General features: G+C 46.7%; 1 protein-coding gene across 4 annotated transcripts in view; it reads left to right on the top strand.

Moving 5' to 3' along the window:
* The window catches only part of TNR (tenascin R), a 369,034-nt gene that overhangs the window by 247,355 nt on the left and 93,984 nt on the right, over positions 1 to 27,695 (top strand). The gene's annotated exons all lie outside the window — the stretch shown is intronic.

The raw sequence follows: 27,695 nt of genomic DNA, 5'->3' as shown, positions 1-27,695 counted from the left end.
CAATAGATTTCTTAACATTGAGCCAAGCGACTCACTCACTTAACAAACACTCTGCTTGTGCCAGGCCTTGCTCTAAGCACAGAAAAAGCAGTAACTTATTTAACCCTCATAGCAGCCCATGAAGTAGGAACTACAGTTACTCCCATTTCACAGATGGAAAACTAGAGCATAAAGAGGTTACGTAGCTAATACACAGTGGGGCCGGGGTCTCAGTGTCTGTGCGTCGGACAGCTATGCTATGCCATCCTTCAGTTTGTTCAGCAACATCCAAGTAACGTGAGCTGATCAGCTGTCTACCTCCCCACCTATGAAAACGTGTTACTGGCTGTTGTCAACACTGTCGCCTCCTGCTGCGTGCCCCAGTGTTTTCCTTCTTACCAGTGGCAGCATTTCAAACATTCAAAGACAATGATGGCCGCCGCTACCAACGCCCTCATTCTCTGCCTTCCTGACGTTCTCAGATGTCCCCATTAACCTCACTCCAGGAAACACATAGCTATGGGCTACCCCCTCGTGCCCTTGGATCACTTCCTTCTCCCAAAGAATGAGCTCGTAGCGCCCTGCTCCAGTCTCAAGCTTTGGGTCTTGGGTTAGGTTGCTGGGGCTAACATAACAAAATCATAGACTGGGGGGCTTCAACAACAGAAAATTAATTTCTCACGCTCTGGAGGCTAGAAGCACAAGATGAAGGTGCCGGCAGGGTTGGTTTCTTCTGAGGCCGCTCTCCTCGGTGAGCGGGGGAGGGAGGGGGGCTCTTGCTGCCTTTTCACATCTTTCTGTGCACACATGCCCCTGGTGTCTCTCTCTGTGTCCTGACGTCCTTATAAGGACACCAGTCAGACAGGATTAGGGCCCACAATGATAGCCTCATTTCACTTAGTCACCTCTTTGCAGATCTTATGTCTGATATCTTCACATTCGGAAGTACTGGAGGTTAGGACTTCAATATATGACTTTTGGAGGGACACGATTCACCCCATAATAGGACTCTTCTCCCCATCATGTCCCCCTGCCTGGCTCATAGCTCAACTTTCTTTGGAAAGACACCATATGAATGGAAATAGAGTGACTTGAGTTGAACTATATGCATTAGTCATGTGGATCTTTCCAGAAATATGGAATTTTTGCGGACGTGATTCCTAAAATGACATTCTTCTGCCTCCCTCCTACGGAGTAGCGTGTGCTCTGACAGCTCAAGGGAAGGCAATAAGATAAAAGCACACCGGCTGGCCATGAATCTTCTTATTTTAACGCACTTCATTAAAACCAGCATTTTTATTACAAAGACCTGCCAAAGTGAATATTAGACAGAAACGCATGTGAAGCTGCCATTGATCTTTCCAGGTAGATTGTACATTAAGCAGTATACTTTCTTACTCTGTTCGCTGCTCACACATAAAAGGAAAGCAAGAATCAAAGGTAAAGAGCTTCAGCCTTATCCCTCCAATCTCAGCCCTATGTCCCCAATGCCAGCACAGCTATCCAGTGGGGCTGAGTGCGCAGAATCAGGCCAAGGGGTGGGAGCCACCCAAACCTCGTTTCCAAAGCTTTTTAGACATCCATGCCCTGGCCATCTTCTCTGCCCACCCATCTGGCCTTCCTTCTCCCGTGAGGAGGTCGAAGCCAGTTTACCAGGTTGCTCTTTCTAACCTGGAGCCTCTGGTTCCCAGGAGAGACTCTGAGCTCTTCCATTTCTCAGGAACAGCGCTTCAGCTACAAGCTTGTACAGGATCAAGTTTTCCCCAGGCTGTTGCCTCATCAAGGGGGCATGTTACTTCAAACTGTAAGCCAGGGGCATCTTTGAGGGTCCGCTGGTGATGAGCATATGTCTGTGCATGTTTATGTTACCATGTTGACAAGGACAGAAAGCAGGCGTTTCATGGAAAGAGGAAGAAAATTCATTTGGCAGCGGGGAAAGAGGTTATACGAAGAAATCGTGCGTCTGGGGTTTGCTACAGCCTGGGATGGAGTCAGGGCTTGTCTGCAGACAGTGGGACGGTCCTCACGAGGATTTCTGTCTGCTAAACTCTGACAATTCAAGAGGAGTGAGTGGGGCTTAAGCGCTAAGGGCCAATCCTGCCAGAAAAAAATCATTTGTCCCAGGACCACCACTTATTTTTAAACAGTCACCTTTTCCATCACTCCTGCATTCCCCACTCCTCTGCTCAGACTCTTCTGTCCTTATACCCCATCTTAACTTACGCCCCAGTGGAACCTTTCCAAGCTAGAGGCCGTACTCCTCAGTAGGGCTGTGAGATGGGCCCCCGCAGTGGCCCCGAAGTGCTGGTTTCAAGGGGCGCAGCAGAGGCCTAATTCATCATCAGCTAAGCCAGTGATGGTAAAGGTTAGAAATCAGAGATCCAAGCACTCAGAAGGGACCTACACAACCAGATACCCCCTTCCTTTAAAATAATCATCTTTTCTGAACTTGACAGCTCCCCCAATCATTGCAAGCCATCATACAGCACAAATTATCAATATTGCAACAAGTACGGACTGACGTGATCCCAGGTTCTGTTAAGGTCCCCAAATAAATATTTCTACCAGCTGTGACGCAATAACTACAGAGATGGGAAGGGAAGGATATAGTGGGTTTATTACTCAGACCAATGTATTAACTTCAGTCTTGTCATGACTCATAAGACGGCTCTTCGGTTTGACTAGTTGCCGTGTATTTATTGCTCTGCTCTGCTGGCTGTCTAGTGCAGATATGTGGAGCAAGACCAGTGAGCGCCCTGTTCCCGACAGTGCAGACTAGCTTCTTCCTTCCACCCTGAGAGGTGCACCCCCCACCATCCTCACCCCAAAACTGCTGATGTTTCTAGTGCATCCAATTACTTCTATGTCTTCATTTTGCCTGACTTTCTGCAGCATTTGCTGGTATTGAATCGTATTGAATTATTTGGCAAACGTTCATTGAGTTCCCACCTAACGCCCAACCTTGTGCCAAGTTTTCAGCCAACAGTGATGCAGGACTCAGCCCCTGAAATCCAGGAGTCCAGGAGCAGATGGAGAAGCAAGTGAATAAACAGAGCCGCACCCTGTGTTAGAGGGAGACCAAGGAGCTTAGAGGAGGCACATTTCTACTCTCCGACTTCTGGGATGTTACTCTGGGCTGCTTCTCTTCTGAGTCCTCCATCGCTCTGAGTCTGCTCTGTCTACAAATTGTCCTCCTCTGCCAGCCCTTTGCACGCAATGCTCCCGTGCTTCATCGTCGGCCCTCCTTTTATTCCACTCTATGCATTTCCTTTAAATGATCTAATCCATTCCCAAGGATCCCGCTCCATGTTTACACTGGTGACTCTGACATCCAGCTGCTTTCTTCAATTTCTTCACCAAATGCTGCGCTTCCCAAACTCTCTGTCGCTTGGTGGCAATCTCCAAACTGACGGCCATTTTTGACTCCGCCCTCATCCCTGTTCTCTGCCCATTTTAGTTCCTAAACGTCTCGAGTGTCTGCCCTCCTCTCCATTCCCACTGCAACACTCTTTCTGACCATCAGTGACTGTCCCTGGGACTGCTGTGCAAGAGTCTCCCAACCAGCCCCCCTCCCCAGGCCACCTCCACGCACTGCCAGCCCCACGGTCATCTTCTTGAAAAAAACCCTTCAGGGGATCCCTTTTACAACTCAAGAAAAGTCCACCGTGTTAAGCATGAACCCTCCGTGGTCAGAGGCCGGGTTGGCCTCACCTGCTCCTGCCTTGACTCCATCTTCCACTCTCGCCACAGAGGCCCCTTAAGCGCTCCACGCCGGTTCTGAGAACCGCGCTTTTGCTCCTGTCCACCCCTCTGCCTGGAGCACCCCTTTCTGCTCGTGCTTAAGACTAAACATAGGTGTCGCCTCTGCCTGGCAACTTTCTCAGATTTGTCCCCACTTCCTCAAAGTGGGTGAATTCCACCTCCTCTGTGTTTCCGTAATCTCTTCCTCGTGTTTCAGTTGTTGCACTTACCACAATGTCCGACGAAACTTGGGGTGCGGAGCCATGTGGTTCACGATAGGAACTCAACACACGGGGCATAAATGAATACATTTTGTTAAAGGAATGTCTAAAGGGAAAGGGCATGAGCTAATATTATTATATGCCAGGTACTTTATATGCACTCAGTTAAGTCTCACACAAACCTTATGGGGCAAGTATTATTACCGCATCCATATACGATTGAGGAAATGAAGGCTCAGAGAGGGTAAGTAACTGGCCCAGAGGTGACCAGGAGGGATTCAAAACCACATCTACACGTCCATACCCATGCCCTCCCCTCCACATTGTGCTGCCTCCGTTACCGGACTGGCAGCAGCAAGCTCTCCTGCCCTCAGAAGGTCTCCAGGAAGGAAGGCGGCCCAACAGCCCCAAGATCAAGACTCCCTGTCCTCTCCTGGTCCCTCCTGCTACTCTGCAAACCTCCTTCAGCTCTGCACGTCTGCAGGCGTGGAGCTGAGCAGAGCCTTCTCTGCTGCCATATCGTATTGCAAACTTCTATCTAATTTGCCGTTCCCTCTCTCCCTGAGGGCACATTTACGTTAGTACTTTAAAGGCAAGCTTCTCTCTGTGAAGCAGGCACGAATCCATTTTTCACTGGCATTCACATTATGGGAAATGTGGTGCTTTATATATTAACGAGTAATTTTCTTTGCCCAATGCAGTTCAAAATTCAATAAATGCCGTTTAAGCCCCATTTTCCCACTTGTAGGTCAGAGAGCAGCCGCATGGGGGTGGGGAAAAAATTCCCACGTATTTCCTTGCCCTCACCCCATGGATATCAGTATGACCGTCACTAACTGTCAGCATGGCAGCTGCAATCTCCAGCACCAGGGGTCAAGGACGCCTCATTTCATCTGCCACCTCCCGATGTCTGTCTGTGGGTGAGCCCCTCAAGCACCACCCCAGTGGGCCAAACCCCACCATGAGAAAGGTCATTCCTCTGAGTTAAGCTCTGCCTAATTCTGTCCTCTTTTAGAATGGAAATGTGCCATTGAGTCACTTACACCGTAATTTCATCAAGTTCATTGTTTCCTTTTGCGAACCTGCTCAACTTGTGGTTTGAACTTGGGTTTCAAGGGTTAAGGAAAAGGAGGAGACAGAAGGCAAATTGCTCCATCTTTGTCATTCTTCCCAGGTGGACCTCGGGCAGCAGGGAGTGGGAGGAGGGTAGGCAGAGAACAGGCTGCCTCTGGCTCCCCCGTGGGCAGACCATATCCGCCCAGCTCTGAGCACAGGACATCTGGGACACTTAGGAACACGGGGCCAGGGCTGCTCTCTGTGTTGCATAATAATTCAGGAAAATCTCAATTAAAACCAAGTCATAAATCACATTTAATGTTGCCCTGACGGGTGGACTCCAATATGCCAGGCCTATTAATCACCTCCCAGGCCCTGGAATCCCAGCTTCCCTCTCCTGAGGATTCAGGGGTAAGGCCTATGTCTCCCACCTCTGCCACCATTTGACCAGACCCCAGAGAGCACGGGCCAGGGCAGTGTGGGACCATGTCATGTCCCAAATATGGGGCTTGGCAGCCGGCATACATTTAGGAAGCCCATAGGGTAGCGGAGACTAGGTTCCTAAATAGGCCGTTTACCTGCTGGGTGTGGACCATTCAGGTAATGGCATAGATGAAGTTTCAGGAGCCAGGCATACAATATGCCAGGTGAACACATTCTCCGCAGACTAGACAATGCCAGGTCGGCATCAGAGGTCTGAGGGAAGACATAGGGTCCCCTGACATACACAGATCAATGATGGGGAGCCCCCATATAAGGAGCTGGTAGACTACCTGGCTGGCCCAGGAACACGTGGCCATGATGGAGGGAAGATTCAGGGCAGGACTTGGGTTCCTGGGAGGGTGCAGTCCAAGCCTGGAGAGACCGCGTCAGCAGCATACAGTTCTCCTGGGAGATGGGGAGACCAGAAGGGAGGGTCTCTCGTGAGGCCTCAGGGGAACTCTGAGAGCTGAGGTGGTGTCCCTAGAAAAGCCAAGGCTGAAGAATGCTAGATCGTGAGATTCGAAGCCAGAGACTGACATCTGAGTCTTAGCCATGTCTCCCTGAGCCAGACACTATACCCCTCTGAGCCTCCGTTTCCCCATCTATAAAATAGGAGTCACAACATTTCATTCCCAGGGTTGTTTTGAGAATTACAGGACATGATAATGTCCATGGTGATGCCCACACGTGACAAGTAAGGGCTCGAGTGAAGAACTCTATTGTTAGTGCAACAGTGGAAAGGCCACTTCCGCACAACAAGTTCAAGAGACCAGAGGCTGAATTGGGGTCAAGGTGGTAGAGCCAGGGTCCAAGTTGGTAAAACGGGAGGGATGAAAAGGTGAGGACCAAGTGAGTGCTGTCGTAAGCCACCCTACACCCCCGTGGGGCCCCACCAGTGGCTATGTCAACCAGCAGGTCTGCTTACCGGGGGTACAGGGGCTTTAGGGTCAGAGGCGGGGTGGATGTGGACAGATTGCCACGCTGGGTGTCTAGGTCAGGGGGGCAGTCCTGGCTCCAGAGGTCAGCCTGGGCCACGGGTGAGGCTGCCCCAGAGTGAGAATAAGGGGGGCCTCCTGGATACTTCCTCACGCCTCCATCCCTTCCTCTTTCTTTTCTTCCTCCTTCCCTTCAACATATATTTCTGGGTCCCTACTACGTGCCAGGCATTAGAAGCTTGATCCTAGGAACTTGGATAGAGCCAAATGGACAGGGACTCAAAGACTGGCCAGCAGGCTGCACCCCCTCCAGGGGGGAAAGCAAGCAGGTTCTTCCTTTTGAAAGAGCTCATTAAAAAAAATCACATAAGGGCACTTAGCTGATTCATGATTAATAGTCTTTGATATCCACTTAAGCATTTCTCATCACATCTCAGTTTATGCCACTGACTGACACAAAATAACAGTTGGCATTTATCGAGCATTTACAGTATTCCAGACACCAAGCTAAAAAGTTTACAGGGGTTATTTATTTTACTCTTCCAATCTAGGTGTTCTGGCAGTTTTACTATCCCCCATTTTACAGATTAAGAAACTGAGGCTAAAAGAAAGAAAGGAACTTGCCAGGGTCTTACAATAAGTAAGTAGCAGAGCTATGATTTCAATCAAAACCAGCCGTTCTTTGAAAGGTGTGTGTCATAGGCCCTCCATCCGGGGCCAGCAGGGGTCCTGCTCATTTCTCCTGGCTGCCACCTGACACACAGGCATGGAACACAATGATGTTTCTCCCACCAATCTATGAAAGCTCAGAAACAAATACCCTGACCTGCCTGCTAGCTTTGCCCAGACTCAGTGCCCACTTCCTCAGGAGCAAGGCAGGATGGGCACCTGTCAAGGCTGACAGCCCCTTCCCCCACCAGCCCAGGAGAGGCAAAGCTCTACACAGCCGGCTCTGCTGCAGCAGGAACCTGGCTGCTGATTCCCCAAGCCTTGCATTTGAATAATCGTCTTCATTTTCACTGCCCTTTCCATGGCATTAGAATGGAAAAAAATATTAAGTCAATTGATAGGGTAGGAGACAACCAGAAACAAATGTTATCTATTATAATGAGTATTTTCTGGCTTCTGCTAAGATCATAGGACAGTGGAAGGTCCTGGAAGGGCTGCTTTTCTAACTGAGAAAACGACCTCAGCCCCCATGAACTGTTGTTGTTCACGTACATCCTTTCTGTTTCCAACGTTTGCTCAGCCCCTTGCTAGGGAACAGTCCAGCGTACGACGCAGAGTTTTTGCAGGTGCTTGAATGCCTGTGTTCTGAGGACTCTTACACCTGAGGTGTGTGGCTTTCCCAGCACGTCCTAGCCTTCTCGTTGCTCATCTCTGGTTCCCAGTGCCTTTTGCTCGTTTCTCACCTTCCTTGGAGCCAGCTGTGTCTTCTCGCTCGGCACCGCCTACAGGCTTTAGGATGGGCTTTGCTCTCCTTCAGGAACATCCACATTTCACTCAATATTTTAATTCTGGTTATTGGATTTCTGAAGCTCTGGGGCTCCTAGGACAAAGGTTAACCCATGTCTCTTTAACCTGGTGGGCAAAATGGATTTGTTCCTCATTCAGAAGTGCAAACTTCAATGCAGGGTGGATTTTTCTATTAAATAATTCTTCTCCTTGACTATTCCCCTTTGAGTTGAAGGCATTCTATCCAGTTTTGGGGAGACGAGATTTGCGGCTTAGATCTTGTGAGGGAGGTGATTAGTCACGTGAGGATCAAGGGACCAACTAGTCAGAATTAACAAACCTATGTGATAACTGCAAATTCTTATTGGTAACACACCAACGCTTCAGGTTCAAGACTCCTAAGACAGGTCAGACCACAGAAGGAATAAACATTACTCCTTGGCATCCCTCTGCTTCATATATTCTTGATTACGTTACCAACTCCACCGGAAATCACATGTTCTGTGTCTATCCACCCAATAGCCTTCTCTCGTTTCTGCCTTGCCATAGAATCTTAATTTGGTTCAAGTGTCTCGTGGCAATCAGTTTAGGAAGAGGCTGAGTGCCACTCCAGCCCCTGGTGGGAAGCAGGGAGTCTCCATCAGTCTGAACCAGTGATGGGAATTCTGTGCTTCCTTGCAATGAATATTCATGGGATGGACATGCACAATTACAGCTGCTGCTGAGCTGGGAGGCAGCTTAAGGGAACATTCTCACTTTTAAAAAGGGACATTAAAAAGGGAGATGAAGCAGGGACAGTCCCTCTTACCCCACTTCCAAACTTTGGATATTGCAGAGTAAGGAGGTGATAACTGGAGCGGTGGCAACTGTTTTGGAATCAAGAGGACTCTCTCCTGAGAACAAAAGCCAATGTGATGAGAAAGCCAGGGCAAGACAAACATAACCTCATTCCTTGATGATGCGTCAAGCTGCTAAATAAACTGGCTTTGCCCATGCTTTGGCTTTGACAAGCGCATACCTTGGAAGGGTGGTAAGAGAAGAAAGTTTGAGGGTGCTGGCAAGAGCACACTAACTGGAGTTTATGAAATAAAACTAGGAAAAGGCCCAAATCTCTGGGAAACATGGAGGAATCAGGAGCTCCTGTTGAAACCTTCAAGTAGGTGGTGGAGGTGAATCTAATGAGGCCCCCCCTGCAGGTCACCTGCTGCCTGCAGCATTCTTGCTTTGAACTCTCGGCTCCCTATAGATGCAAACAGATACAGACTCTTTCAAGGCAGAGCTTCTCCAATGCAATTCAGAGAAAACTGCCTGTCTGCTCCAGCCCGGACTTCTAGAAAAGTCACTGATGATCTGTTGCTTCCTCTAGTAAAAGTAAATAACACCATTCTGCATTCTGCAGAAATCATGTCCAAAACATGGTGTCTCGTTATGTCAAAAGTATAAAAATTACCTTGCTGGCAAAGCAGGTTATTCAGTAAAGTATCCCTCTGCTCTGGAGTGCAAATTTTTGCCACCCCCCCGACCCCCAGCCCTTTCAACTATTGCTCATGTTCTGCGACCAGCTGTCCTTGTCTCACTGCTGGGTTCTTGGTTTTGTTTTCTTGGTGGCTGTGGGATGTTCTCATTGTTGATAGCATGGCAACAATTTATTTGCAAAGTTATTTGCAAATCATCACACTCACCTTGTCAGGATGAATTAACGAACTTTTAAGGCAGCACAGATGTCCCCAGACTGTTATCATCATTACAGTTCCAGAACTGGTTCCCAGTGAACCCAAACACTGAGAATGCTTGTTTTACTGAAGAATCCAAATACACGAAATTAGCAAGATCAGCTCTTGGAGTGTCGGCCCCGCCAAATAAGCATTCAGGACACTGTCTGTGTATATATTATTACATTGCGCATGAGGGTGGTGTGTGCCTAGAAAATGACTTCCCTGGACGACAGCATCTTTATCTCGCAGCCCATGACAGCTTGTTTGAACCAACGAGCACATTTTGATTTTTCTTCCCCATTTATCACAGTGTTTTCAGTGCCCGCACGGAGTGGGAGGGGACTGATGGTCGTACGCATGTCAGGCTTGTAATTCCCTTCATTGTTTAAGTTGCTTCTGTGTGTTTCATTTGACTTGGCATCCAATCAAACCCGTCCTGTTTGAGATCTTGCACATACACCAAATTAAGGACCTTTCTACCTTTATGTGACCTGATTAAGCCATGCAATTTAGTCTAGGTAAATTAATGACTCAGAAAAGGACAGGAAGTAGACACATTTTACGGTCCAAAGAGAAAGGGTTGAAGGCAACTGGAAATTTTGTGGGTACCTGGTAAGTGTCAGGTCCTGGGATAGGTGCTTCCCCACAAATTCTCATTTAGTTCTCTGAACAGCAGTACATTGTAGGTGTTATTAGACCATATTTCAAATCTAGAAACCAAGACTTGGAGACCAGTGCACGTGACTTACCAAGGTCATGTTACTATGAAAGTGGTAGAGTCTGGAGTCAAATTCATATTCATTCCCCATCCCAAAGCCCCCGCTCTTCCAAGAACACCTCTCTGGAAAGCATGAAGGGGGAGACCCAAAGAGAAAGATGAGAAAAGGCCCATATCCCTAGGAAAGTAAAAAGCAGAAGAACTGGCAGAAATAAGGGATTGTCTGGACAAGGAATTCATGGTGGTAGAAGGAAAAGGTCTCATCTGAAAAAAAACACACACACAAAAAAAAAATCCCTAAAAATTGACAGAAAAAAAAAGTATGAGCAGAAGCCTGTAAACACTTGAACACAAGGAGTAAGATTTCCCAAGAGATGTTGCAGAAAGAAATCGAAGTAAAAGATGAGCGCTAGAGGGCTGTGTGGGGGGAAATATTAGATGTAGAGAATCCGTTTGCTGTTATTTCACAGAAAGTTCCTTGTAGATTATATGAGTAGAGAATCGAGAAAAGACCCTTTGAGAAAATCACATGTCAGCTCTGACATTAATGTTATCTAATCTTTGGGGAAGTGGATTTAAAATTTATTTAAAATTTTAGACACTCTCTCGCCTCTCAGAGTGATTCCTAAAATCCAAAGGTGAGCCTGGGGAGGGAAAACATTTTCTTAGGAGCAAGAGTCGTCCTTCCTGTGAGGTAAATTACATCTTCCTGGACACTGAGTGCTATCAACCGGAGTCCCAGCAAATTGTTGCCCCTGACTGCTCTGAACCCCACCTGGAAGTGAGTGGCTTAAAGACGCCATGGATCATGATGCTCCAGAATTGCAGACCCCTGTGGGGTAGAAATCATTTCCTGGGGCTCCTGGCTGGCTCCGCCCATCCATCTGGGACCACCTGGAGGAGTGATTCTCGAGGCTTTAAGTGATTTCTGACTGCAGTGAAAGGAAACAAACTGAACAGCAGAAACCCTCTCCTATTGGGATTACTCCGGTGGCTTCAGCTGTACAAGTGTGCATGCGTGGGTGTGTGTGTACCTGCATGCGTGCATGCATCCACGTGTGCGTCTGTGTGATGTGCGTCCGTGCGATGCATGTGTGGGTGAACGCAGACGTGGGTGTGTACGTGTGCATACGTGTGCCCACATGTGCCTAACCCCTCCTCCCCACTCACAAAGAGCAACAAAGTGTAGAAGTGGCTCTAGAGAGGCAACCTTGAGTAGTAAAAGCACGGAGCTTGGAGTCAGAAAACCTAACCTAGAGCGTATTTGGAGTACATTCTTCCTCTTACCCACTTTGCTACTATGGACAAGTTATGAAATCTTTCCTAACCTCAGTTTGCTCCTCTGCAAAATGGGGGTAACAATTCCTGCCTCATCGTTGTGAAGATCTAAGGAGAAAACATGTGGGAGGATACTTTGTAAGCCCAAACACATTGCAAAACCACATGAGGTCTCCCTTGTTTAGGGGAAAATGGAAGGTAGTAGGTGATGATCAAATTACTAAGTTTTCACCTTCGGTCTATTTTTCAACTTGTTTGTCTCCTTGAAATCTAAGGGCTGGCAGAGTCGGGACACTTTTCCAATATCCTGGTGCTTTTTCCTTCCTGGCAGGAGTGAGGGGTCCTCCACTGGCCTTGGGGGAAGCCCACCGGAAAGCTGGGGTACAAACCTCTGCACCCTCCCAGGGCCCACTGGGTCTCACGGACGTAATTTGATGCAAAGGGAGAAACTAGCAAAAGGCAGCCGAGCGAGGCTCTCAAGACACTCAGTTCCCTGCTGCCTGTGTCTTGGTGTCTCCACCGTGGTGGCACAGGTCATCTTCTGGCCAACTATGCCTAGGAGCCAAGGGCGCACCAAATCCTCCATCTTCTGCCATCTTCACTGCCCCCAGCTCAAGGGAAAAGCCAGGTTAACCTTTCTGACACCACAGCGATGTTAACAGCCTGCCTTGCCTGTCATAATGCCAAGCCAGACACCAGTCATTCACCGTCTGTTAGAAACACAGAGAATATATGTCAAAACTCAGCCACACATGCCGAATCGGAAAAGAATAGTTATTACTGCAAACTCTGTATCCATTATTTATCAAATGAACTCTCTGCAGTAGGAATACAATTCATTTCTACTCTCCCTCTTGTTCTTTCATTTCAATAGGAGATGAAAGAAACCATTTATAGAATCTTTCTGGGCATTACTCATGCAGCAGTATCCCTGGCGAGGGTTTAAAGTCAAGGCCGCCTATTGCCTGAAGGGAATGGGCTGCTTCGAAGGGGAGAGACACAGCCCCTGTCTGCCAGGTTTGCTCAGGCTCCTCTCTCCACGGCCCCACCTCCTGGAGCTGGACATCGCTTCAGCTCTCCAGGCACACTTGAAAGAGGTGGGGACCTTGGTTCAGAGTAAGGCAAGTACCTTTTAAATACATTTTCTTTGTAACATCAGCTTTAAAAAATTATCAGAAAGTGGGAAAGATGTTCCCAATAGATCATTTGGGGTCATGACCAGCACCCAGTTGGCCTCCCATTAAAGAACAGAAAAAATAAAGCGCGTACCAGTTTAAACTAGTGTAACCCTTAAAAGGAAGTCCACTCATTTTCATAATCATCTTGGCTGAGAGTTAGGAGTTTTGCCTGATAGGGATGGTAATGGCAGTGGTGGTAATAGTGATAGTGGAGGTAATAGGAGGAATGATGGTGGTGATGTTAGTCGTGATTGTAGAGGTGATAACGGTGGTTGTGGTGATGGCAAAATGGTGATGCTGCAGGTGATAAAAATGGTGTTGATGATGATGGTGGGTGGTGATGGGATGATATGGTAGTGCTGTTAATGTGGTGGTGATGGAGGTGATGGTGGAGGTGATGGAGGTGATGATGGTGGTGATGGTGGTGATGGAGGTAATGATGATGGTGATGGTGGTGATGGAGGTAATGATGGTGGTGGTGGTGATGGAGGTGATGATGGTGGTGATGAAGGTAATGATGGTGGTGATGGAGGTGGTGATGGAGTTGATGATGGTGATGATGGTGGTGATGGAGGTAATGATGATGGTGATGGAGGTGATAGAGGTGATGACAGTGGTGATGGTGGTGGTGATACTGGTGATGGAGGTGATGGTGGTATTGGTGGAAATGATGACGGTGGTAGAAATGATGATAATAGCGGGACGTAGTGGAGGTGGAGAAGATCTTGATAGCGGGGATGCTCTGTGTACTATGGTAGAGTGGGACAATGTAATCTTTGCATTCAAAGCAATTTCCATTAAGGAGTGGAATACTTCTTTTTAAAGAAGGCACTCTGTTCCTCTTTCAGATCAGACCTTCATAAAACCCCTTGTCTGAATCCCATCCAATTTTGTGTATCTCAGAGTAGAGATTGCAAAATGAAAGTTCCATTTCTGAAGGACTGATTGCATGCTGGTGCCCAAAATACTACCTTGACTTTGGGACTAGATGTTCTGGCCATCTTCTCTCCTAAAAGTCAAATCCTGATTGCTTTAGAGCCCAGCTCAAGCTCAGCTCCACACCTCTGACCCATGCGACTCCCTTCCTTATTTGGCCTGGCTCATTTATTGCTTTCATTATTTTATCTCATGTGTAAGCTTGTCCATCTCAACCAGATTGCAAGCTTCTTGAAGATGAGGTCCCATTTCTTGTCTTTCTTAAATCTCATACCCTTTAAATAAATATATATTGAACACATGAATGAAAGGCCTGATGAATAAATCTATAGTATTATCATTTTCTCCCAACACTGCATGGCACAGTGGTGCATACAATAGTCAAGAAATTAATTTGAGCATAAAGATCTTCTTTGACATTGTAAGAAAGAGGGAATTTGATTAATAATACTACAGTAATACCTGACATTTATTGAACTCTGTGCCAGGCTCTGTGCTAAGCACTTCACACACGTTATCTCCTTTAATATTCCCAATGAGTTTACGAAGTGCTTAGTGTTTCCCCATTTTACAGAGGGAAAACTGAAGATCAGAGAGTTTCAATAATTTGCATTAAAGCCTCATGGGTTAAAAGTACTATCTTAAGATTCAGATGAACTTGGTTTCAAATGACAGCTCTGTCGTTTACCAGTTGCATGGCTTTAAGTCAATTGTTATGTCTGAAACTTGGTTTCCTCATCTGAAAAAAGGGGGAATAATACTTTATTGTACTAGGGAGAATTGATTGAGATGACTTATATGTTTATAAATATATAAATAGTTAGTATAATATTATTACAGATTTTACACATACCCACATATGCACACATCTCCTTTGCTCAGTGCCCAAGACAAAGTAATTGTTCAATAAATAGTTGCTCTTGTTTTTCCTTCTCTATTTTTCTGCTTAAGGTCTTATAGCCTTTGAGTGATGAAAATAGGGCTTCAACTATGTATCTAGTTGGAAAGGCCATGCTCTCACACACCATATGTTCAACTTCCAAAAGGAACTACTTCTGTGGGCAACGAGGGTGAGTCACAGGGCGTCGCCAGGAGTGATGGTGCCACACAACCCAATTGATGAAAACGCAGACGGGCCGGTTTGCGTGGCCATCCCCGTGGTCTAACACCAATCTACAAAGTCAATGTCTTGCTTAGTAATCCACCTGCATATGGCCGTCAACCTTAGCCTGGGACCCTGCCAACATCTATTATACTACCAGGGAGCGCTGCCTATGCAAATAGAGCCCCACCTCCATATCCAAATTGTGCTGAGGGGCAGCTGGTACAGGGATTGGGCCGGTGTGGCAACTCCAGGGGCACATTTCTCTTCTGCTGCTTTACCCAAGTGTTAAAAATTAATTTAACTCTGATCGTACTGACGGGAAAAGTTAATAGAAGTTTTATTTTTAATATATGAGGGACCTTAACAGGATTTAAACTTAATGCCTCAGAAATGGGAAGGACTGCTGACAATTTATCTACCAGAATCTGCAGACTTTAGTGGGGAGCTAAAGAAATGGAAGAAGTATTATTTCAGCAGCTGGAGGCAGGATTGAAATACCCCCCACAGCCACTGGGAGAAATCCCAATAGTCTGCCAACCCAAGGAAATTGACTCATAAATTGCCCAAATCCTCAGTTTCCCCTTATTACCCTGACCTCCAGTTTTCTTTACTGTCCAGAAAAAATATATATCACTTCAGTTTTTTAAAGACATAACAGAGCTAGCTTTTCACTTAGAATCTTAGAATTTTAGAGCTGATTTCTTCCAGCTATAATAATTTATGGTAGTAAGAGATGTGGAGGGAAAGTTTATAACAGAAAATTGTGCTGAACATGGGCCATCCATTTTGTGGTAGACATGGCTCTTGGCTATTTTCAAAAGCTACAAACTTAAAAAAATCTGTCATGCAAAACATTCTTCAGTACCCTTACACTGACCTGCCCCAGACTATTCATTGCTAGACTATATTTCACCAAGGAGACCAGTCGACTACTTTGGCTTAGAAATTCTTGCACTGGGTATTTATTGTGTGCCTACTAAGTGTCAGGCACTGTTCTAGACAGTTAGGGGTGCAGCAGCACATGCCACAGCCCAACTTCTTTGCCTTTCTGGAACTCGCATTCTAGCAAGGGAAGACGACAATATGAGCAAAATAAAGAGTAAGCTATATAGTCCATTAGAAAGTGATGAGTAAATAAAGAAGTGAAAAAGACAAGGCTATTGAGAGAGTCCATTTTAAGCAGGGTAGGCAGGAAGGGACTTACAAAGAAATGACATTTGAGCAAAGACTTGAAGAAAATGAGGTCGTGAGCCGTGTCACTATCCGGGGGAAGGACATCCCAGGCAGAAGCCAGAAGGTGCAGTGAGGCTGAGGCAGGAACGTACGTCGTGTGATCGGGAATCATCAGGAAAGCTAGCGTGGCTGGCCTGGGGTGGGCAAGGCAGATGGAGAAGTAGGAGGGTTGGCCCAGGGCCTTCTAGGTGGCCTGTAGGGGTCGGCCTTAGAAAGCCTAGAGGTGTGCTGACCAGACATCCCATCCCAGCTGCCTAGAGCAATGTTGAATCACACCGTTGTCCTGGCAGAATTATTAATAGTGGTCCTGTTCATTGTCAAAGTGCCCCAGTTTGGATGAGGCGTTACTGTGGCAGGAGGTCACTGAGAGATGTGGCTGCTGGTTGACCACAGAGCTAGACCAGGTCGCTCGGAGGCTCCCTTCCCTGTCCTTGGAATGTACATTCTGCCCTCTGTTCCCATTGCTAGAGCCGTGTCAAGGTCATACCCTTGAGAGTAAGGTGTTGTGGAGACCATCTGCACTGAGTACATCACTGAACCCCATGGAGGGCTCTGTAAAAACTCTAAGCTTCTGGCAGGTGGGCACAGAGATCTATCTGCTCACCTAGCAGCCGCCCTAAACAAGCCTCGTATATAAGTCCCCTTCTTGTCACCCATGCCACCTACTGATCTGAGGTGATCTGCTTCTTTCTTCGGTCTCTCCTGCCCTCTGTGTACAGTGCGCCCATTTAGAATTTCACCCAGGGAACTCCCGCGGGTGCAAACGAACAATTATATGGGCTACTGTTCTGTACTCGTGGGCTACCATTAGGACTTTGGCTTTTACTCTGAGCCAAATAGGAGCTGATGGATTAGAACAGAGAGACTGGACCTGACTTACATCATCAAGGACTCACTCTGGCTGCTCTGTTTAGAAGGGCCTGCGAGGCCGACATGGGAGTAGGAAAGTGACTTCAGAGGCCTTTGGCAAACCCACGCTGCTGCCTCTCTCCCCAGAGCGCCCCTCTCCCCCTTTGTCTGGTCGGTGAGCCCCAAACAACCTTGCTAGTCTTTCGGGCCTGATTTACGTGTCTCCTTCTTCTGAAGTTTTCCCTGACACAGACCCACAGCCCCCAATCCCCACGTATAAATAATATTTAGTAGTTCCTTGATTGATTTTTTTTTTTTGCACTTTGTCTTCATATCCATTACAAGGCTTACTCATCGTACTTAGTAATTAGTTTCCATACCCACTGCTATTGCTAGACAGGGAGGATCTTCCTTTTGAAAAGGAAAAGTCCTATTTATTGGGGCCCCAATGCTATGATCGAAATGTTTGTGTCCCCCCACTAAATTCCTATGTTGCATCCTAACCCCCAAAGCTGACGCTATTAGGAGGTGTGGTCTTTGGGAGAGGATTGGGTCATGAGCTTGGCGCCCTCAGAAATGGGCCCTTCATGCTCTTATAAAAGAGTCCCCACAGGGCTCCCTCGCCCCTTCCACCACAGGAGGACACAGTGAGAAGTCTGCTACCCAGAGGAGGGCCCTCACCTCACCGTGCTGCCACTGTGATCTCGGGCTTCCAGCCGCCAGAGCTGTGAGAACTACAAAGCCGATGGCTTCCATAGTAACACGCCCAAGCTCATCTTTCTTTCCCTGTAAGGATGCTATCCGCCTGAGAGCCGGGTGACAGGGTCCGTCTCTGAGAAACTGACCCTGCCCACCCCCCTCAGTAACAGCCTGACCTGTTCGTAAAGGTGAAATGTGGCTAAAATGAAAACAGCTTCACCCTTGATCAAAGACCGCACACCAGGGACCCCAGCTCACATCCTGGCCCAGCCACGCATTGGCTGCGTGTCCCGGAAGAGCTCACCTCACCTCCGGGCCTCAGCTGTGTTGGCTGAAACTTTGTGGTCTGCAGCCTGATCGCTGCCCTTCCACGTCTAACGTTCTATAGTGCCAGGGAATAAACTACCAACGTCTCCCCTTCCCTCAGCCCTCACGCCTAAAATATGCATACGTAATATACGATTTACCATTTTAACCATTTTCAAGTGTGCAATGCACTAACATTAAGTACATTCACACTGTTGGGCAACCACCATCACCATCCATCTCCAGCACGTTTTCATCATCTTAGGCTGAAACTTTGTCCCCATTGGACGCTAACTCCCCACGCTCCCCTCCCCCAGCCCCTGGCAGCCACCATTCTGCTGTCTGTCTCCATGGATTGGGAGCGCTCTGGGGACAGAGGTACCTCTCTCCAGGTACCTCATATAAGTGGAACCATACAATCTTTGTCTGGCTGATTTCTTCTAACTGTCTTATTTCCCTCAGCACAATGTCATCTAGGCTTTTATTCCACGTTGTAGCATGTGTCAGGATGTCCTTCTGTTTAACACTAATAGTCTGTTGTACATAAATACCACACGTGGCTTCTCTATTCACCAGTTCATGGATATTTGGGTTGTTTCTGCGTTTTGCTATTGAATACCAGCGGCTGTGAGCATTGATGTACTGAGTCATCTTTTTAAAAATACAAGTCAGTTCCTGTCACTCCCCACTCCTGTAAAGCGCTCCAAAACTTCATGCTAACAATAAAATCCAAATGCCTTTCCCTTGTCCCCTAGGCCATCCAGGTCCCCTCTCTCTGTCTTTTCTCTTGCCTGAACTTATCAGGCTCCAGTCACATCAGCCTTCTCTCTGTTTCTGAGGCACACCCACCACTTCCTCAGGAGGGCCTTTGCACGTGCTGTTCCCCTGCCCGAATCCCCCAGACCTGAGCAGGGTCTGCTCTGCCTCTTCATTCAGATCTGAGCTCAACTATCCCCTCCTTGGAGAGGACTTTCCCGTGCAGGAGCCCAGGCACCCATCCAGGCACAGGGCCTGTTCCCAGGTTTCTTTGCACCCCTGACGTGACATAACACCGCCATCAGGTGCGGTCAGACTCTCCCTCTTGACTGAAGAGCAGGCTGCTTTGTTCACTGCTGAGTCTCAGAGCCCAGTCAGCGCCTGGCACCCAGGGGCACTCTGTGTTTGCAGAATGAATGTAGTCTGAATATCTGACTTGACAGCCCACAGAGGAAGTGCAGCAGGATGAAGGAGTCACAGGACCCCAAGACGACTTGACAGAAGGGAGGTGCAGGGTACATAGTGCGGATCCCCATTACAGTCTCGCTGTGACCTCTTCCTTCAAGCGTCTGGGGCAGACGGACGTACGGCATGTCAGGGTACAGTGCTACAGCCCTACCCAAGGCACGTGTCCACTCAAACGGTGCCAGGCTTTGTATCCAGAGAGCTCAGGGATGGCCGGGGAGACCTGGCTGGGTCCGGCCAGAGCCATTCTTTATAGACAAGCCCTGAAGTCACTATACGACATAATATATGTCAGGAGAGAACGCATTAGTCTCTGTCCCTCCAACGTTCAAAATGCTAAGTCATTTTTCAGGCTTGGCTTGATTTCTCTTTCATCAATAAGAGCTACAATGCTGCCAAGCTGGGGACAGACCGCTCTGACTGCCCCTGAGATGGGTGGTGGCTCCATAAAAGGTGGAGGAAGTGCCAGTTGTGTCCTGTGCTCAGTGGGGGGGTTCCACTGTCTGTTCTTTGGGGCTGTTAGGGGGTGGGGAGCACAGCAGGATGGCCTATCTTGGTGCCACAGTGACGGTATCCCCCAATGGTGAGCACAACCGAGATTTCCGCTGCGGGAAACAATGTGGCCCGGTGGCCGCAGCAGCAGCTCGAAGGCCTGGAGGCCTGGCTCCTAGATTTACTAACCCTTTACTAACTAGATGGCATCGAGAAGTCTTCTAACCTCTTTGGACCTCAGTTTCCTCAAGTGAAAAGGCAAGGAATTGGGCCAGATGGTCCATCAGACCTCTTGGAACTCAAAAATTCTAACCTTTTAGTGCAGTGAAAGGGTACAGAGAGACACGTGGGGGAGACGGGAGACCCAAACGCTGCTTTAACCCCCTTTCTGCTCTGTCTGCCTTGCACCAGCTGTGGTCAGAGGTGTACTTTAGGACTCTAAGTCAAGGGTCAATTTATCTGGGTGGGAAAAAAGAACAGGAGAAGAAATTACTCTTCCTCCCCACAAAATGGGTAATTGAAAATCTGCAGATGGCAGCTGATGAAAGAGCTTTCTCAAAAATCGCCTCTCATTGTTATAAGGATGCAACTGGCTGTGCTTCCAGCCCACTGTGCTGCAGATGGCTTCTCAGGACCCCTTAGATTTGCCTGGGTCCCTTTAGGGACAGCCTCTGGCCCTGACTACTCTGTCCCATACAGTCTACCTGATCAGGGTTCATGTTTCCATGAAGGATAGGCTTCATTCATTCATTCATTAAACAAAAATATGCTGAGCACTTACTTTGTGCCAGACACTCTAAATAGATATAAAGGATATTGGAACTCCCAATCCAGAAAACCCAGTACACAGAGTGAACAAGCCACAGCAGTCTGCTGTGCTAAGAGCTGTGGGAAAGAGCGCAAGCTGCTGTGGGGGCCGAGAGCAGAGAATGTAACCCAGAGTTGGGAGCCATGCTCTGCTATCAGGGAGGTCTCCCTGGAGGAGATGACACCTGAGCTGTGTCTTAAAGGGCTCTACCTAAATCTCTCGATTTTTGTCTAGCTAACGGTTAAGATCAGCTCACAGCTACAGGGGATTGTGGAGAGATGGTGATACCAGGGTTTGGGAAGAGGAGTGAGAGTCTGATGGGAGGGATAGAGAGAGGAATTATGAAACCCCACTTGGGCCCAGCTTCAGCTGGAGACCATGAATCTTCAATGACACCAAGGTTGGGGGATAAGATTTTTTTTTCCCATAGTGCAAGGTGAGGCAGAGGGTCCCGTTGATGGAGGCTTGAGATTATTCCAGAAGTTGTGGTGGATGGACAGGAGTGGGAGGGGGCTAACCCTCCCTATAGGAGAGTGGTTTCAGTGACAGGCCAGGGCCTAAGCCAGACGGGGAGAAAGAAGGCATGCCAGGAGGGAGTGGCACCGGGAGAAAATGGAGGCATGGAAAACCAGCGAGTCAGCGTGGGTGGGTGAGTGAGGGCTGCAAAAGCAAAGCATGAGCTGCTGGACGCAGTGACGGGGCTACAGATGAGATGACCTGGGTCGGCTGAAAAATGAAGGCTCTCGGGGTTACAAAGAAGAAGCCTGAAGAGGGAGGCTCTGTCTCCCAAATCACACATGAAAAGTAGCAGAACTTCCTGGCTCTCTGAACTCAGAGGCCTCTCCTTCCTCCTACGTGAGCAGGTGAGAGAACATCCCCTCCGAAATCCAGCCTAGCCCCGTAGAGTCTCTACTTCCTCTGACACGTTAGTCAAGCCTCCGCATTTCCTTACAGCTCCATCTTTTGTGTCCCCTCTTCACCTTAATCTTCACGGATGCCTTCTCAGGACAGATGGCAGCCATGCGGATCTGGTCTTCAGGGCTAGTCATTTAGCAGTGGCCCCAGCACAAAATGGAAATGTCTCCTAACTGGTCTGCACCACTACTCAATATTCTCAAGAATTCAGCATTTTCAGAGGAGCAAGGAAAAGAAGAGGGAAAGGGGGACGAGGACGTCCCTTAAGACATCCTGCAGGACAGGCCCACCCCTGAGGTTTTCAGGCTGTGGGGGTGTCCTGGCCACTGCGGTGGGCATGTGTATATTGGTGTGTGAACAGTGTGTGCTGCTATGTGTGTGCCCACGTGTCTGCATGTGTGTGTGGGCATGCCAGTGTGCAAGAGGGAAAAAGTAGCAGAGCTCCCTGGGGGAAGGGAGGCTTTGCTGGCCGATTCTGTGGTGGGCTCTAGATATCATTCAGTCAGGCTGCATGGGCAGCCAGCAGTTTCCACGGTGTTTTCTACAACTCCAAGTGGTCTCTGCTATTTGGAACAGCCCAGGATCTTTGCAGAACCTCCCGTGATCTACCACTTCAATGTGTCAGCAGGTGGCCATACCAGCAGGTTTATCACTGGGTCAGAAGTCAGGACTCAACAGAAACGTAATCCTCTTAGATTGGGGCCAGCCCCAAGGAAAGGGCTCAAGTGTGCCCAAGCGGCTTCAACATTCCCTGGACACCCCCACGCTCCTCATGAGCAGCCCAGTGACAGACCTAGGCTGCTGTCAGCATGGAGGGACACAGGGCAGCTCAAAGCCACAGCCTGCTCCCCCGCCAGGCTGCCCTGCCTGCCACAGGAGCAGGGACAGCTCCCAGCTCAGTCCTGGACTTCTAGATGTCACCAAAATGCGCGTCAGGAGCCTTGAACCAGGAAGCACCTGCTTCCCACCCAGGAGGGCATGTGCCTGGTCAGCTCCCTGGTGGCCTCTGCTGAGCCCACACAGCCAGGCCTCTTGGTCAGAGGTCCCAGGTGACCATCCACCTTGGCCTGGTCAGAGGTGGACACAGGCAGCACAGTGGGCCGTGCCCACCAGACTGAGAAGCTAGCCAAGCCCCCGACCACTCCTGAGAGCAGAATGTGGGAAGTAGAGCTAGAGCGTTGGTGCCCAGGCTCAGGTGCCCAACTGGGGTGGGGCGGCCAGTGATGGGAGAATAGTACCCAAGCAAGTCACTGGGGCTCTGACGTGGCTTCAAACCACCTGTGTGCACTCCCAGCGAAGGCACGTCCAGGCGTCTGTTGTCTTCTCCCTGTGGAAAGTAATAAGAGGCACGACAGTAGTAGTAAGAAGAGGTAATGTTATCGAGCCCTTACGCAATAGTCAGCATGTAAATGGTTCTCATGGATTCGCTCATTAAATCGTCATAACAGCCTGAAGAGACAGGTACATAATTGGTCTCATCTTACATGAGTTAGAATAAAATTTGATGCTAGTAGCTGAGAAACTTTTTCCATGCCGAGCACCACACACCTCCCTCCCCACGTGGAGCCAAAGCCTTCATGGCCTCAGCAGTCACTCCTTGCCCACGAGTGGGGAGGATACGAGATCAAGAACAAAAAACAACCAATAACGAAAAACAGAAAACACGGACATTGACTGTGTCGCCAAACAGACATTGTAAAGTCACCACAGAGACTACCGTCTTGAAGGAAGTACAACGCCTTCTTGCAAGATGCTCTGGGTTGGAAACTCTCCTCTCAGGATCAGGGGAGAAGGAGAGGCAGACATGGGTTCGGAAGTGACAGCCACAGCGCTACAGACCTGGGCGAGATCAGTATGAAGAGATTTAAACAGCCAGACACACAGGAACCACGCATTTCCCAGAATGGTTCAGATGAAATTATATTGTCCAGCACGTTTTAAAAGCAAGGAGCTCATTTCAAACAGGGCCACACAGAGGCTACGATGTACGCTGTGACAGCTCAGTAAAGGAGAACATCTATGAAAACAGGTCATGCATGAATTATTAACCTCGAGGAGTTTTCTGTCAGTTCTGGGAACTGTGGATTGCAGCTCAGGTATACAATTTGGGAGATACTGGTTCTCCATTTCATAAAAAAAGAGCTTGAAGCAGGAAATGTAGTTATTTCTTCTTTAAACATGTACTGTAATTACCAGTCGGCAATGACTAAATGTTGTTATCCATCTGTTGGCTCTTCAGGGACCTGTAATAAGTAACCCTTAGCAGGTTCATACTGTTTTCTGTAGCATAGTGGCTGGGGCATGTACACACCTGTAATGCATTAAGAATTTGTTTGGGGAAATTTTTATAGAGACCAAGAAATGGGAAAAAAAAGAAAATCCTTGAACAATTTAAAACTTCTGTTCAAAATCTTTTGATGAACTCTCATTACAGTCAGAATAGAATCTAAGCTCCTTTGTTTGGCTTATAAGGCCTTATATGATCTGATCCATGTCTCTCCTCAACTCTCCATCGTGCCTCCCGCCTCTTTGCTATGTGTCAGCCATCCTGGTCTTTAAGAGTTTTCAAAGGGGTCAGTTCTTTCCCAACTCAGGGCTTTTGCACATGCTTTTCCCTCTCCTTGAGCCATTCCTCTCCACCGCACGCTCTCTGCCGGACTCTCTCTTTCTCCCTTTTCAGGTCCCAATTTAAATATCACCAATGTCTGAACACCTTTCCTTTTTCTTTTTAAGTAAAAAAATGCTTTTCAATTATAATTGACATACACTATGTTAGTTTTGGGTGTACAGCATAGAGACTAGACGTTTATATAACTTACAAAGTGATCACCCCAATAAGTCTAGTACACACCTGGCACCATATATACTTATTGCAATATTAGTGACTATATTCCCTATGCTGTACATCTCTGTAACAGTTTTTATATCTGGCAATTTGTACTTCTTAATCCCCTCCCATTTTTCACCCATTCCCCAAATCCCATCCCATCTGGCAAACATCAATCTGTTTTCTGTATCTACGAGTTTGTTTCCATTCTGGTTGTTTAATTTATTTTGTTTTTTAGATTCCACATATAAGTGAAATCATGTGGTATTTGTCTTTCTCTGTCTGACTGATTTCACTTAGTGTAATACCCTCTAGGTTGCAAATGGCAAGATTTCATTCTTTTTATTGCTGAGAAATATTCAGTTGTATAAATGTACTACATCCTCTTTATCCATTCCTCTATCAATGGACACTTAGGTTGCTTCCATATCTTGGCTATTATACATAATACTGCAATGAATATAAGGTGCATACGTCTTTTTGAATTAGTGTTTTTGTCTTCTGTGGATAGATACCTAGAAGTGAAATTGCTGGATTATATGGTAGTTCTATTTTTATTTTTCTAAGGAAACCACACTGTTTTCCATAGTGGCTGTACCAATTTGCAATCCCACCAACAGTGCACGAGGGTTCCCTTTCCTCCACATTCACTCCAACACTTTTTGTTTTTGATTCGTTGATGATGGCCATTCTGACAGGTATAAGATGATATCTCATTGTGATTTTAATTTGCGTTTCTCTGATGATTAGTGACATTGAACATCTTTTCATAGGTCTGTTAGACATCTGTGTGTCCTCTTTGGAGAAATGTCTATTCAGGTCCTCTGCCCCTTTTTTAATTGGATTGTTTGTATTTTTGGTGTTAAGTTGTATGAGTTCTTCCTAAATTTTGGAAATTAACCCCTTATCAGATGTAACATTGGCAAATATCTTCTCCCATTCAGTAGGTTGTGTTTTAATTTTGTTAATGGTTTCCCTTACTGTGCAAAAACTTTTTAGTTTGATGTAGTCTCATTTGTTTATTTTTTCTTTTGTTTTCCTTGCCAGAGGAGATATATCAGAAAAATGTATTACTAAGAATATGTCAGAGAGTTTACTGTTTATGTTTTTTTTCTAGTTTATGGTTTCAGATCTTATATTTAAGTCTTTAATCCATTTTGAGTTAATTTTTGTATATGGTATAAGAAGGTGGTCTAGTTTCATTTTTGTGTGTGTCTGTGCATGTATCTGTCCAGTTCTCCCAATTGAATAGACTCTCTTTATCCCATTGTATATTCTGTTTCCTTTGTCATAGATTACTTGACCTTATAGGCATGGGTTTATTCCTAGGCTCTCTATTCTGTTCCATTGATCCATGTGTGTTTTTATGCTAGTACCTGCTGTTTTGATTACTTACAGCCTTGTAGTATAGTTTGTTATCAGGTAGTGTGATGCCTCCAGCTTTGTTCTTTTTTTTCTCAAGATTGCTGTGGCTATTTGGGGTCTTTTGTGGTTCCATATAAATTTTAGAATTATTTGTTCTAGTCCTGTGAAAAATGCCGTTGGTCTTTTGACAGGAATGCATCGAATCTGTAGCTTGCTATGGACATTGTAACAATGTTAATTCTTCCTATCCATGAGCACAGTATATGCTCCCATTTACTTTAATCTTCTTCAATTTCTTTCTTCAATGTCTTATAATTTTCTGAGAACAGGTCTTTTCCCCCCTCAGTTAAATTTATTCCTACATATTTTTTTGATGCAATTATAAATGGGATTGTTTTAATTTCTCTTTTTGATAGTTTTTTATTGGTGTATTCCAAAAAATTCAAGAGGAGGGAAGCCTCCCAAGCTCATTTTACGAGGCCACCATTACCCTGATTCCAAAAACAGACAAAGATGTTACAAAAAAAGAAAATTATAGGTTAATATCTCTGATGAACATAGATGCAAAAGTCCTCAGCAAAATATTAGCAAACCGAATTCAGCAATAGATTAAATATATCATACACCATGATCAAAGTGGGATTTATTCCTGCAATGCAAGGTTGGTTCAATATCCACAAGTCAATTAACATGAGACAACACATAAGGAAAATGAAGGATAAAAATTATATGATCATATCAATAAGTGCAGAAAAAGCATATGACAAAATCCAGCATTCGTTTATGATAAAAAAAAACTCCTTACAAAGTGTGAATGGAAGGAACATACCTCAACATAATAAAGGCCATGTATGACAAACCCACAGCTAACACCATTCAGTATAGTATTGGATGCCTATCCACAGCAACCAGACAAGAAAAAGAAATAAAAGGTATCCAGATTGGAAAGAAGTAAAACTGTCATTTGCAGTTAACATCATACTACATAGAGAGAGCACTAAAGAGCCTACCAAAAACTATGAAAACTGATAAATGAATTCAGTAAAGTAGCCGGATACAAAATTAATATTCTGAACGCCTCTTCTTAAATAGCTTCTGCCTGCCTAGCAGTATTTTCCCTCTCAGCATCCTATTGGTTTCCTCCAGGTCACTGATTGCAGTTTAGTGTTGTTATGTTGTGGGTTCACCATGTCAGGTGTCTGCATCTCCCAAGGGACGCAACGGCAGAGACTGTGTCTGTATTACTTACCACTGTAATTCTAGCAATAGAAATGCTCCTGCTATTTATTGAACAGATAAATGGATGAACCATGCTATTTGTTATTTCTTATATGTGGTGCGTGAGGGACAGATTTGAGTCGGGGCCTATAACACGTTCATGTGGATCAGGGCCCAGGAAGCTCTGCCCATAGACCAGTGGGGAAGGCACCCCGTGGTGGGCCAGCCGCACTTCACATCCCCCGTACTGCACCTCGTGTGTGCCTCTCTTTTGGCATGCACCCAAATTCCCCTTGGCTGATCCAAATCCCTAAACCTCCTAAGGACTCTGTTAAGTCTCGCTTCCTCCTTTGAAAAGGTCTTAGATCGGTTGGTCAGAAAATGAAGAGACTCCTTAAAACCCTCACCTTGCAGGGCTCCTTTCTCTCCCTCTGACCCACCACAGTCCTAAATCTCAATCCACCACCTAATTGTATGCCGTCTCTGTCACACACCTTGGCAGTGTATGCTAGTTTTGATTTTTCTGTCAGACGGCAAGTATTTTGATTCAAGTCTCTGATTCTGGTGCCTCCTTATCCTGAGAGACCTAGATTTAATGGACGGAGATGCCCAAGTCCATGGCCAGAGGGAGCTAAAGCTCTCCTAGGGGCTATGGTTTCACGAACCCCTCTGCCTCAAGTCCGTATCAGCTAGAAATTCAGTCCTCTATTAGATTTCTCTGAAGAGACTGTTCAGAGTCCCCCCCAAAAAAATCAACACCCAAACAGAACATTTGTAGGGGCAGTAAAATTTCCTGAAGATTTTGGAAGCTGCAAAGAAGGAAATTACATCTCAAATTTTGGAGCAACCAATCTCAGAGTCCACCTTATTGCATTCCGTTCATCTCAAATACTTCCCAACGAGTCCATCCAGACTCTATCATTCTTTCTCACAGTCCTCCCTCCTTTTTTGTTTCCATATCT

This window comes from Rhinolophus ferrumequinum, chromosome 22, assembly GCF_004115265.2.
Source record: "Rhinolophus ferrumequinum isolate MPI-CBG mRhiFer1 chromosome 22, mRhiFer1_v1.p, whole genome shotgun sequence".
NCBI classification, from domain to species: Eukaryota; Metazoa; Chordata; class Mammalia; order Chiroptera; family Rhinolophidae; genus Rhinolophus; species Rhinolophus ferrumequinum.
Note: the sequence above shows the minus strand (reverse complement) of the source record. Positions and strands in the feature narration are given on the sequence as shown.